Raw genomic sequence first — 13467 nt, forward strand, 5'->3', positions numbered from 1 at the left:
AGAAAGAAAGATAAGACATTACAAATAAGATCACAGTTTGAGTCAGTAAATAAGCAGTTGCCAATAAAAATGAGTTAATGTAAAAAATATGTATAATAAAGTTAAAGACATAGTACTGTTTAAAAAAAATGGTTTTTCTTCTGTCCTCCCAAATGTAAATCCTCTCAAGAAGTATTTTAAGTGCCATTTCATCTTTTTGTTGTCTAAACCATTTGATTTAATAACCTCTTATCGGATTTGAGGATTATTCCAAGCCAAGTATGTTCTGCAGGGTTGCAAGCCATCTAGATGTACATACTGGAGTATATTAGCATTTATTGACAATTTTCTCCAAGCTGGCCATTTTGGTAAGTATTTTATGATCGTTATCTGAAGTGATCCTAACAATAATTATATGAGTTAATTACCATTAGTGTCTCCATTTTACAGACTAGAAAGGAGAGGTACCATGAGGCTTGTTAATGGCTACAATGATGAGTCATGAAGCTAGAGGGAGAAAGTGGACAGACTTCCTGCAGTTACAAAATGGGATGTTTCTATAGTCAGGCCTGACTTTAAGGAGAGGTCAGGATATTAAAAAACATAGACATATACATATCTTCGTTACCAACTTCTTCTGGAATTATGCAAATTTTAAGAACATATATTATTATTTTCATCAATTGAGTACTTATAAAAATTTCATTAAACATCATTTGATTGTCAGCCTAGGATACAAACATTGAAGAACAGGGCTTCTGCCATAGGGACCCAAGAGTATAGTGGGCACAACTGACAGACAGGTAACACCTAATCACAGGAAGCCAAAGACTGTCAGAGTTGAAGTGTGAATCAGGGCACCTGGAGGACATGTACCTACTCAGCACAATACAAAAAAGCACTATAGCTTGAATTAAATTTCTGCTGTAATACAAATCTTTTAATCCAAGGAGTATCAGGTGAGACTATGACATGCTATTTCCTTTCAAGGAAATGGCTCTCCAAAAGAGATTAAATGAGAGATTTAAAAAACTTTATTACGCAAAATGGTTTAATATTGTAAACCATTATGCCTAAAAGTGACAATGAATCACTCTGAATTGTCACTTCTGCATACAGGTTCTTAGAATACATCATCTAAATTTTTGCACAAACATCCCATTCAATCTTCAGAGTTTCATGAAAAATTGAGGGCTAACATATAATAGAGATCAAGTCTTAGTGTTATCTAGGCAAATTATACCATGGTTCTGACTACAGAAGGGGCAGTTAAGAAATGGGAAAGAAAATGAGAAACACATGCAATTATTTTTAACTGTCCTTGCTGAGCTTAACAAACTGGATTCTTGTTTCCTCTTTTTTGGTTTATGAATTCATGCAGTTCTACAAGGTTTGAGCAGTCAGAATAAATCATATTAACCTGGTATTTGAGAAAATATTTAGACATATTTCTTAGTAGTTAGTTGAAATAAATTCCACATGGCAAACCCTTCTTACATAGTGAATGAAAAGACTGCATTTGGACAGATTTGACCTTGAAATCAACTCTGCCATATATTAATCGTGTTGCTGACCTTGGGCAAGTCTTCATTTTCTCATAAACAAATCATAAATAAATATGAATAAGTCTGTTTTATTTTAAAGTAAGAGTCATGGGCAAAAATTAAAGAGGTAATACATGAAAAGCACAAGGCCAAACACAAAGCCTGTCATGCTACAAGTTTGGTGTTCAGTATATATTCTGTCCACTGAAGAATGCTATAATAACAGTGGCAAATCATAATCCAATCATTCTATTTATAAGAGTGTTCTAAATAGTAAATGAATTCTAGGAGAATTCTAGAGAGCTATACATGCTAAACAAAGGACACTAGATGTTTGCACATGTTTAAGGAAAAATTTCATGTCCAAAATTGGTCTTTTAGATATAACTATCTATCCAGATCATAATTACCAACAGCTTGATAATTGTAGAAATCAAAGAACTATGTGTGTGAATAGTATTTTTTAAAGATTTTATTTATTTATTCATGAGAAACACAGAGACAGAGGCAGAGACATAGGCAGAGGGAGAAGCAGGATCCTCATAGAGAGCCCGTTATGGGACTCAATCCAAGCCTCCAGGATCACACCCTGAGCCGAAGGCAGATGCTCAATCACTGAGCCACTCAGGTGTCCCATGAATAGTATTTTTTGAAGCTTGTATACTTATGGCCCAGGATTTTCTCAGTAATGTTCCCACATATATTATTTTTTAAGAGTCATTTTATTTCTAAAGCCTTGATATTAGATGGTGATGACTAGCAACAGACATTACGGGATAGTCAGAATATATTATGGATAATGCTCTATTACCATGACCACTGCCCTATTAGCAATAATAACATCTACCTGCAAAAATGTATTGAGGTCAGACTATGTGCTAAGTGCTTTTCATATAGATCTCATTTAAGTTCATCATAGTTTAAATTCCCAACTTAAAAGTGATATAAATGAAGCTCAGAGAGTGTTAGCATCATCTTCACCTACCACCCAGAAAAATCTAAATTCATATATGTCTCCCTCCAAAGCTACCGCCTTCAAACACCAGAATCTGTGGCTTCACCACTGATTTAGTGAAGCCAGTGAAAAAGAGCATTCAAACTAGTTACTCAACATCTTAGAGACAAAAAAAAAAAAAAGTTTGAAAGAATATTAAGCTCTTTAGTGAATTTGTAAGAAAATCCACATTTCACTGCACAAAGCAATGAATAGGTACATTTGATGCCAAATCTCCTATTCCTTTGCTTTTCCTTGTGGGTGAGTACTCAATGTAGGGATTTTAAACATTAGGTGAAAAGGATGAAATTGGACAAGGAGAAAACAATCAGAAATAACTCTATTAAGAAGCTTGATTGTTGCACTGCCAGGAAGGTAGCTGAACAATGCAGAGAGTTACTCAAGATATGGTTGAATAAAATGATGTATATGTATGATGAGGAATTAATATCTATGTATTGTGGCTTTTCAAAACAGCTTGTTTTCCAGCTCTGTATTTGGTTCATTGACATGTGATTCGTAGACTTTTAAAAAATAAATGGCTATACTTTTTGGTCTTGATTTGACTCATCAGTGTTTTACATAAAATTTTCCAGAAATCATATGCTAAGGGATGCACAATTTTGTGGCAGATGTGTTTTCATATCATATTTTTCTGTGGAAACAATTGTCCTTTATTCCGCTATGGAATGTAATATCAGCATTTCATTTTTAAATGAGATTAGAAAATATGCTATAGTACTTGGAACATGTATTGAGTGTATGGAGGAAATGATTTAGTTGTTAAATTCCTGGGGGAGTAAAAGCATACAAAGGTCTTAAATCTGTAATATATGATAAATAATAAAAAGCCTTAATATATGAGAATACTTAGAATTCAGACTGCAGAGTAAATCAGAGAGTGAGAGGGAAAAATCTCCACATAGTTCCTGTCTGTAAAGTTATTAAATGTCTAAAGGAAAGGAAGAGATACTTTAAAATAAATACCTGGATGAAGTCTATAGAAAACAAGATTTTTTTTTTGAGAAGTAACAATAAACAAGAATGAGTAACTTATTTAGTCCATCATTAAGGGACTCCCACTGAACACAGAAAAGCTGAAGCCATTCATAGGGTGGGACCAGCCAGAGACAAGTGTAAGAAGTCTAGTTTTAAAATGGCCAGATGAAAAAATAAATAAAATAAAATAAAATAAAATAAAATAAAATAAAATGGCCAGATGAGGTTAATGAGATCATAACACATATTATGGTTTGTTAGGAATCTACAAAGAGGCAGGAGAAAAGGAGAGAGGAAGAATGAAACAGTAAACCATGCAAGTAATGCATGCATTTTTAATCCATGTATTTACTCACTATAAATTTTTTAAAAAGTCACCTTTTTTTTTCTTTCCTGATTTGAGTAGGCCTGGATTCTATTAATTCTTATAGAGTGGACTTAGTACAAGAAATTTCCATCACCAGTTTTTTTTTTTTTTTGTTATGCTTCTTCCAATTTTGAAAGTAGCAATCAATAAGGAAATCAATATTAGCTTGGAAAAATGGTCAAGCAATACATTTGTTATGAATACAATTTCCATAATGATGATTGCACCATTTACTTTTTTAAAGAGGTATTTTTGGAACATAACTTTAAAAACTGATTATCATGCAGCATATTTAAAATTATGTCTTGACTCTCTGCCATTTGTTGCCTGAGTGTATGCATTTGTGGATGCACATTTGCATGGTTTCTTGAATTCTAGAGACTTCTACTGAAAACAAGTCTAAATTTATAAAACCTTAGGAATTGCAAAGCCACATCTTTTACATTCTTTCAACTCAGGAAGAAGGAAGAAATCATTAGTGAAATGGCATGGTTGACTGGGTTTCCCAGGGAGAATATATAACAAGAGGATGAATTGCATAATGGTTTAACATACTGGCTTTGTAGTCAGAAGGACCTGAGTACAAATCTGGTACTCTTACATTCTAGGTGTATGATTGTGATATGTGAATTATTTAATGTCCTAGGACTTCAATTTCTTCATCTCTAATATTAGGATAATAATCTGTAGCTCATAGAGCTCTTTTAAGATGAAGATCATGTAGATGAAGCATTTACATATGAAGTCAGTAGCCTGTAAATGTTCTTCTTATTATTATCATTTCTTGGCATCAAAGGAAACTATACAAAAAGTGACTTATTGCGGGAAAGTCCATGAGTCCAAAATTCCCACCAGATGAGGTAACACTAGAGTGTTCAAGTCAATCACACCATGGCAAAAAATGCTAATAGGACTTAAAATAGGTCTTTAGCTGATCTTAATTGTGTTTTTAAGTCTACATAGGTGCTGAAGAAGGCAGGCTACCTTATCCTTTCCAATGCATGGACTATATTCTTTACATGACTTACAATTAAGATACCTTACATATAATGGACTCAGAAAATTTTCCTTAAGAATATTTTCTTATAATGACATGATCTGAGAGACCCTGTGTTACTTTTTAATGTAAAGGTGGAATATATTTTCACAGAATAGTAAAAATTGATGTTTATCTTCTACAATGCATGCAAACATATAATGTTTCAAAATAAATCAATCATGAAATATTATTTACTGATTATATAAATATACTCATTTAACTTATGGTTTTAGAAGTTCACACTGTATACCAGATGGAAATATAATGGATATAGATGGAAATTGAAATATATATATTTATAAAATATTGCTATGTTTGCTTTTCCTTATGTCGTTAACTTTCCCATTTGTTTATGAAATCTTAAGCAAATATTTTTTGAGTTCCTCTTTTATTCCAAGAATTGATGCCAGCTATCTTATTTCTAAACAACTAAGTAAGACAAAACAAAAGATAAACCTATGTCTTTGCTAAATATCTGATATTAAATACCCTAATTTATTGGCACTCTAAAGTAGGGGACCAAAATCTGATTCTAGTTGGTGGTCTAACATTTCAAAATAAAGCAAATCTCTTTCCTAGAGATCTTTATATAGATAAAAAGGCCTTTTTAAATACTTCTAAGTTACTGTATACTCAATTTACAAATGACTCATTCATAGAACTGGATTATTACCTTATTCTTCCATAGTCCTAATGCTGCTACTATGGACATCTCTATGAAAATGCATTTATTTCCAACTATAAAGAAAGAGGCCATGGGAGCTCTCCCAGGTCCTGAACACAATATACTCCCACCAAATGTCTGATTTTTTTTTTCTTCATCCTCTTTAGTCATGCCAGATGAACTATAATTTAGGGATTACTTTGGAATTACAGAAATTACATTTTAAAACCATAAATGGCTGCAAATGCATTACTGTGAGTAGTCATTTACAGTGAAGAGTGAATTAATCCAATCAGATTGCTTCCTCTTAATAAGCAAATAAGAGCAGTCAGGATTCTTTGAATGGGAGTTTTGATTAACCAAAAAAGAAACAAAAGAAAATGTTATCTGTGAAGTAATGGAAAGGGTAAAATAGGGCTGCAAAATCTCAAGAAGAAAGTAATGACCTAAAAAATAGGATGAAAAAAGGTGTGTAGAGATTGCCAAAGACAAATTTGCCTGGGGTCAGCGAGCTTCCATTTTGCAAAAGAGGTGGTTATGCTCATCTTTCTCTTGCATCACATTACTACATCATTTTTTTTTTGTTGTTTGTTTCCACCAACAAAACCTAAGCAAGAACCTAAAACATGTGTATGTGTTAAGGAGGCTTCTGTGGACTGCTTAGGAAATTAATCACATTTATAAATACTAATTCTTTAGCAAACAATAACAAAACCATAATTGAATGCTAGGTTTTTTTAGATTTATTTATTATTCATGAAAGACAGAGAGAGGGGGAGATGCAGAGACATAGGCAGAGGGAGAAGTAGGCTCCTTGCAGGAGCCCAACGCGGAACTCAATCCCGGATCCCGGGATCATGATCTGAGCCGAAGGCAGCTGCCCAACTGCTAAGTCATGCAGGCGTCCCTGAATGCTAGTTTTTAACTAGCTTCCATAAAGAACTCAATTCCTCACTTTCCATGTGTTTGTTCATTCATTTAATCCTTAAAACAACTCTATAAAATATTATGACTAATCCCATTTTATACAAAGAAAAAATTAACACTCAAAAGCAAAGACATAGTATAAGGAATAGAATGAATTAGAATTCAGGTTTAGCTAATCCAGAAGTGTATATATTTAGCCTCTTTTTATATAGAATTAAATTAAAAAAACGAAACCATACTTGTTGATTGTTGCTTTACTATCTGAGACTTTTACTTTTTCACCCCTCTACTATTATTTTCCTGACTTTTCAAGAAAATAAAGGTTGCTTTGCTGCCTTTGCTCTGTAAGTATATGACTCTCTTGGTAGGTATTTTTTTTTTTATTTCTCATATTAGTTTTTTCCCTCTTTCTTCATTTTTTTTTGGCATATTCTGTTTTATCTAGAGCTTTGTATTACTACTTAAGAAGTCAAAGAACAACTCGATTTAAAATGTTTGAGTTTCTCCACGTGTTCAATGAAAACCCGAACCTATCTAACTCACAAGGTTACTGTGATTAGTGCGACATGGCATCATAAATAATGTTTGCCTTTGGAGACAGGTGCTCTAAAATACAAGCTATTATTACCAGCATTTTTCTCTACAGGAGCTCATCTCTTTTCACATATCATCCTGACTCAGGAGTGTTAATGGTTAGGCAGCTGCATTCCCTATCTTTGGTTTCATGTTTATACAACACAAACAGAAACAAAGGTTTCAGAAAAGGATTTGGCCTAGTAAATTTTAGAATAAAATATGAAATCTTCACTGCACTCTACAAAGGCCCTTTGATATCTGGTCCTTGCCTATGTATCCAGTCCCATTTCCTATTATTTTCCACCTTCCTCATTTAAACCATAATAAACATGCTTTGCTTTGCTTTCTGTTCTTCAAACACTTTAAGGTTAAGCCTTTCTTAAGATCTTTGAACTTGCTGTTCCCATTGTTTGGAATGCACTTGACTCATCTTTTGGCTTATCATTCCCATTCCTCAGGACTCAATTCAAATGCCATCTCCTCAGAGTAGCCTTTTCTCAGGATTTATTTCAAGTAGACCACTAACCGACTCCAGTCACTTTCCATCACATCATCTCTTTATGATGTCTTACATAGCAATCATCACCACAGCATCTGCAAATGATTTTGTTTGCTTATATGCTATTTGGTTTATAGTCTCCCCTCCTACCCTCCCCCTTCCCACCCAAGATAAAGGCTCACTGGGGCAGGAATCTTTTCAGTATTTATTAGTCTGTAGCACAATGCCCCAAGCAGTGTTTGATACACAGTAGGTACTTAATTAGTATTTGTTGAACACTGCTCCCCCTCCTGTTTCACACAGTGAGTCAGCAAGACTTGCTGGCCTAGAGTAAACTTTCTTGTATTTGACCACATGACACACGGTTTCCCAGTATCTTGGCTGCAAAAGACCTTTGGGTCTTACATCTTGCCAGGGATGCTCTGGAAGGTAACTTTGAGAATAGGTCTCTAATCCAAGGAGTTGAGCCACCTAGCACACCTTAATATGAAATCTTAGAGATACACTAAAACTGAAATACAATCAAGGTATGAAATAAATTCACTGCTTGGTACAAGAAATACCCTTCCATCCACTGACTCTTGAGGCTCAAGAAATGTCCTGGATGATGAAAATATCAAACAACATCATGCAAATTGCATGGGTCTGTTTTTATTGTGGTCAGGGCTATCAGCTAGTCAGTGATACATCATACAATTATCTGTTTTTCATCTAGTGTGAGAATTCTGTAATTTGACAGACTTATGATCATTACAGTTTTGACAGAAAGAAATGTGATTCTTTATTTTGTACTTTTACTTTATAGCTCTTTCTTCTCCTCTCTAAAAATTAAAATTAGCAAGTTGTAATTCATTGTACCACTCTTCTTAATAAACAGGCAACCCTAGAGGGCAAATCAAATATATTCAAGTAACACTAGAATAAATATCCTCTGAAGAAATGCTGAAAAGGCACGTATCAGGAGGCCATTGTAAAGTCAGTAATCTATAGGAAAAACCTTGGGAAGATATTACTAAATGGAGATACATGGGCCACAGATCATGATCAAACCCTAGAGAACACAAATCTACCAGCTATACAATTGGTCGTGAAACGCTGTGCTTTAAAGTAAAAGAAATCTTTTCATCTCAAACTTTTTCATTCCATTTCCTTTGTTTTGTTAACGTTTTAGGGATATAAGCCTGAGCAATGAGTTCACTTTCAAGTTTGCCTAGCACTGAGTGGCAGTGGGTACAATCTCTAAGGAAGAGGGGCAGTTTCTTAGTTCCTGCTCATAAATGTAACTAGGTAGGTGCTCATATATTTAAATGTTCTCTTATTTCTATCCAAAAAAAGTAGGCATATTTCCCAAGGAGGCTGGGAAGAAATTACACTGATTGTTAACTTTAAAGGGAGAGGCATACTTTATCAGTTTATCCTGACACTCTGTGCTCTGCAATAAAGTTTTGCTTTAAAAGCAAATTGAAGAGTCCTCACTACATACTTAGTTTTAGATTTTTGACACAATAAACCAGGGAATGGTGGCTCATAAAGAAAAATGCCAATCTTCATATATTCACTGCTCCTAAGAAACTGGACATGTTTTGCCATATAGTTACTTTGGAGAAATCGAAGTTGTTGGAATAGCAGGTTTGTTTAATCACTGGCTCAAAGAGGGTACTTCTCTGCTCTTTTCTGTTCTATTCTTTGAGTATAAAACATATCTTGGGATACTGGATGCTGAATTAGCTGTATCTAGTATACCACTTAAAAAATGTTAAGGGCATATAAAAAAGTTCTGTATATAAATGAAATTCCCAGATGAAGAGCAGCTGTTATTTATGTTGAATTTAAGTTGCTTTGGCAACTGCAACCATATATTTTTATCTCATTACAGTTTTGAAAATAAAACCATCATCAAATATACATGTAAGTTATGTGTTTATTCATCATCTATTTAGACTTTGCTATGGATGCTGTTTCACTATTCTTATTTTCACAGAGAGAAATCAGAGATAAGGCTGCAGTGTGGTAAACCTGCTGATTTTTGGAAATGCCATCACTCAAGTCTCTTCCTTTTAAATGCACTGTTAAGGGAGATGAGAACTAATACAGATTCAATCAATATCTATAATATGCTTATGATGAGCACTTATTATATGTCAGCTACTATTATAGGCACAGGGGATGTATTATTGAACAACAAAAAATAAAATAAAAATTCTCCTCTCATAGAGGTTAAAGTGGATAAAATGACCATAAGCAGATGAAATAAATCACACTTAGTATATTTGGTGTTAAGTACTATAAAAACATAAGTTAGGAAAACATGGGAAAAAATAGGATAAGAAATGTTGGTATGAACTTGTAAAAGAGAAGGATCATGTAAAAGTAGAATCTTTTTACTTCTCTTCCTACTTCCAAATGTGGAGGAACAAATCACTCTCCTTCTGCCAACTCAGCTCTTGGCCCCCACAGAGAATGCCAAAAGGGGTGAAAAGTAGTGCCAAGTGACACAGCAGTCTTGATTTAGTTTTGTACTTTCTTCTTTATAACTGAAGTTGAAGTCACCTTAGTGCAGGTAACATCTGAGAAGCGTAATAAATATTTTCATTTTGTATCTAAAAGTTTAAGGCAGTTCCCTAGCAAAAACAAACATAAAACTCTAAATTACTGAAGACGTGGCAGAAACAAATAAGCAGGCATACTAAATATATCCTGATTTCCTAAAGGAAGACAATCACCAAACCACTACTATGATAATTTATGTGCTGCTTTAAACAATGTTACTATTTTCTGTCTCAGAAATCCTGCAGAGGTAAAGAATTTCAAAGCTGGGAAGATCCTAATGCCTTAGTGTGCTTGGACTGCTATAACAAATACACCACAGACTGGGTGGCTTCAAACAACAAACACTGATTTCTCACAGTTCTGGAGACTGAGAAGCCCGAGATTAAAGTGCTGGCAGAGCTGGTGTCTGCTGAAGTTCTGCTTCCTGATTCGCAAATGGCTATCTCCTCACTGTATCCTCATGTGGTGGAGAATGCAGAGAGAGGAAGCTCGCTCTGTCTCTTCTTATAAGGGCACTAATCTTATTCATGGGGGCTCCACCCTCATGACCTCATCACCTCCCAAAGGTTCCCCATTTTAATGCTATCACATTGGGGATTAGGATTTCAATATATGAATTTTTGAGAGACACAAACATTCAGTCCATAACACCATCCTTTCTTCAGTCTGAGCTCTTTCCTCATTCTTCCTACTCCCCATAAATATGATTTATGGTTTCATATGTGGCAGATGGTGTAGAGAATATGAGAATAAATCAAACATGGCCTGACCTCAAGAAGTTTACAATCTACATTACATTGTACATAATCAATAAATAACTCCATTGTAAGGCATAAAGGAAGTAATCAATGCTGTAGAACGGTAGAGAGAAAGTGCTATGGGAGATGAAAGGAAGTACTCTTTGTTGGAGGTAAATCATCCAGTCAACATTCCATTTGCACAGATAATGAACCAAAGTGTATGGGAACCAAGAACTTGAATCTTGGGTTTAATTTATGTCAGCATGCATGACTTGGTGCCTCTCCTTCTGCATTGCAAGCCTGTTCATTCTCCACACTTTCTTTAATGCAGGTTAATGCCAGTCATTGCTTCATTCTACTGCAAGGTGACACTGGGTTTGGATGAGAGCATTAGAATAAAGCACGTTCAGTTACTCAAACCCAGATTGTGTCAACCATTAGAATTCTTGGTACTTCTGTTTTCAAAAAATATGAGACAAGCTCATATCCAGCTACAGCCTCATCTTGCATGTCAGCATGGGCCTGTCATCTTTCCATCTTTGCAGTATTAGTCCTGACATCATTTTCATTCTGTCTCAGGGTATGCCTCCATGTAACTTATCTGCTGGAGTTTCCAGAAGAATCCAACATGACCCTGTTGCTCTTCTGAAGCAAGAAACTCTACACATCAAACCTCATTGTGGAACTCAAATTTCCACAGACTTCTTTAAACACTATAGATGAAGTTACAGTTATCAGGATGCTACAGAGCAGGCCAATGGATAAAGATATTTTTAAACATCCCTGAAGTGTGTATGTGTAGTTGGGTGAGTTAATGAAGGTATTTTGAGTCTATGCTGGGTCATCCTGGGACCCAAGTGTTGAGAGCAGTGCTCACTTCCTTCTTGCTAACTTGGAATTTTAGTACTAATTCAGAGGTGGCTCTGGGTTGCAGTAGTAATAATAGCACATGGAGCTAAGATTTATTCAGTGCTTACTATGTGCCAGGACTAATCTTACTGCTTTTCAAGTATTAAATCATTTATTCTTCTTAACAATATCATAAGGTGAGTACTAAAATAGTCTCTTTTATGTATGAGGAAACCAAGAGCAGGAAAGTGAAACAATTTGCTTAAGTTCACATTGGTAGTAAATTATGCCCAAATTCTAACCCAGGCTGCCTAGTTCCAGATAACCTGATGTTGTTCTTTATTTTATATTTATTATTGTGTGACATTTAATCACATAAAGATAAGTGTATCATGATTTTTTAGAGTCTAAGGAATAATAAAATGTGCACTTGTGAGCTTAACACCCAGATTTACAGATGGAACACTGCCAGTAACTTTGAAGCCCCTGTGCATTCCTTCAGGATTACGCTCTCCACACTAATTATTTTGCTTATCACTCTGTGTTTTTTCTTGTGTTTTTTTTTTTTATCAGATATATATGTGTTCCTAAATACTGTATGTAGTCTTGAAAGTATTGTGTATCTTATGAAATTGGAATCACAGTATGTATTCCTTTGAGACTTGCTATTTTTGTTTAACATTATTTATTTGAAAATCAACTCTGATGATTATAGCTGTGGTTCATTTATTTTCATTGTGGTTTAATACTTCTTTGTAGGAATTCACCAGTTTACATACCCTTTTCACTGTCCACATACAGTTGTTTTCTTCTATTTATTTGCTATTACAAACTAACCTGTAGTGAAGGCATGTTTTCTGGTCACATTTTCAAAACTTTCTCTGGTCTACAATATATACAACTAAGAGTATAAAAAAAAAGTTCAGATTTATTAGTTCAAAGGAAAGTTACACAATCTATTTTCCAAAGTGGATGGGATAATTTTAAATTCTGTCAGCCTAAATGAGAATTCCTGCTGTTCCTCACCAACACTTAGTATTTTAATTTTTGCAAATATGGTGCATGAAATGGTAATTCATTATTTCTAACTTGCATTTCCTTAGTTACTAATAAAGTTATTTTTTATGTTTATGGGCCTCTTGCATTTTTTTATTCTTAAAATATTAATTCATGCAATTTACCTGGTCATCGATTAGATTTTTGTTTGTTTCCTATCAACTCACTGGACTTTTTTGGGACCCTTTCTTGGTCAGTTATATTTTTACAAATATCTTCTCTGCATGACTTTTCCCCCCATTCTCTTCTTGACATTTTTTGATGAATGAAAGTCCTGTGTATATACCAATCTTTTCTTTATGACTAACATTCTTAGCTTCTTATTTAAAATAAACTTTCTTATCCCAGTATAAGATATCTTATCCCAGTATCCCAAGTATCCCAAGTATTCTCCTATATTTTTTTCTAAAAGTATTAAAGTATTTTTTAAAAAGTACTTAAATGCTAAAGTTCTATTATTCTCATATAAGTCTAGGTCTTGGTCTTACCACAGCACCATACTATCAGGTATCTATAATCAATTTTCATTATTGGTGATAGTTATGTTCTATAAGGTGGCTGCAAACACTGAATTAACAAATATTGAACCATGGTCCTAGGGAGAAATACACAGTTAGGTTTTTCCAATTCTCTAGTCACATTTTCATCAACTGATCAACATATAACCTTGTTTTATGTGTTTCT

At 34.3% G+C, this 13467-nt stretch overlaps 1 protein-coding gene across 13 annotated transcripts in view; it reads right to left on the reverse strand.

Annotated features, from left to right (window-relative positions):
- Positions 1 to 13467, reverse strand: part of CNTN4 (contactin 4) — a 922691-nt gene that overhangs the window by 225190 nt on the left and 684034 nt on the right. The window lies entirely within an intron of this gene.

Source organism: Canis lupus, chromosome 20 (genome assembly GCF_003254725.2).
Source record: "Canis lupus dingo isolate Sandy chromosome 20, ASM325472v2, whole genome shotgun sequence".
Classification (NCBI taxonomy): Eukaryota; Metazoa; Chordata; class Mammalia; order Carnivora; family Canidae; genus Canis; species Canis lupus.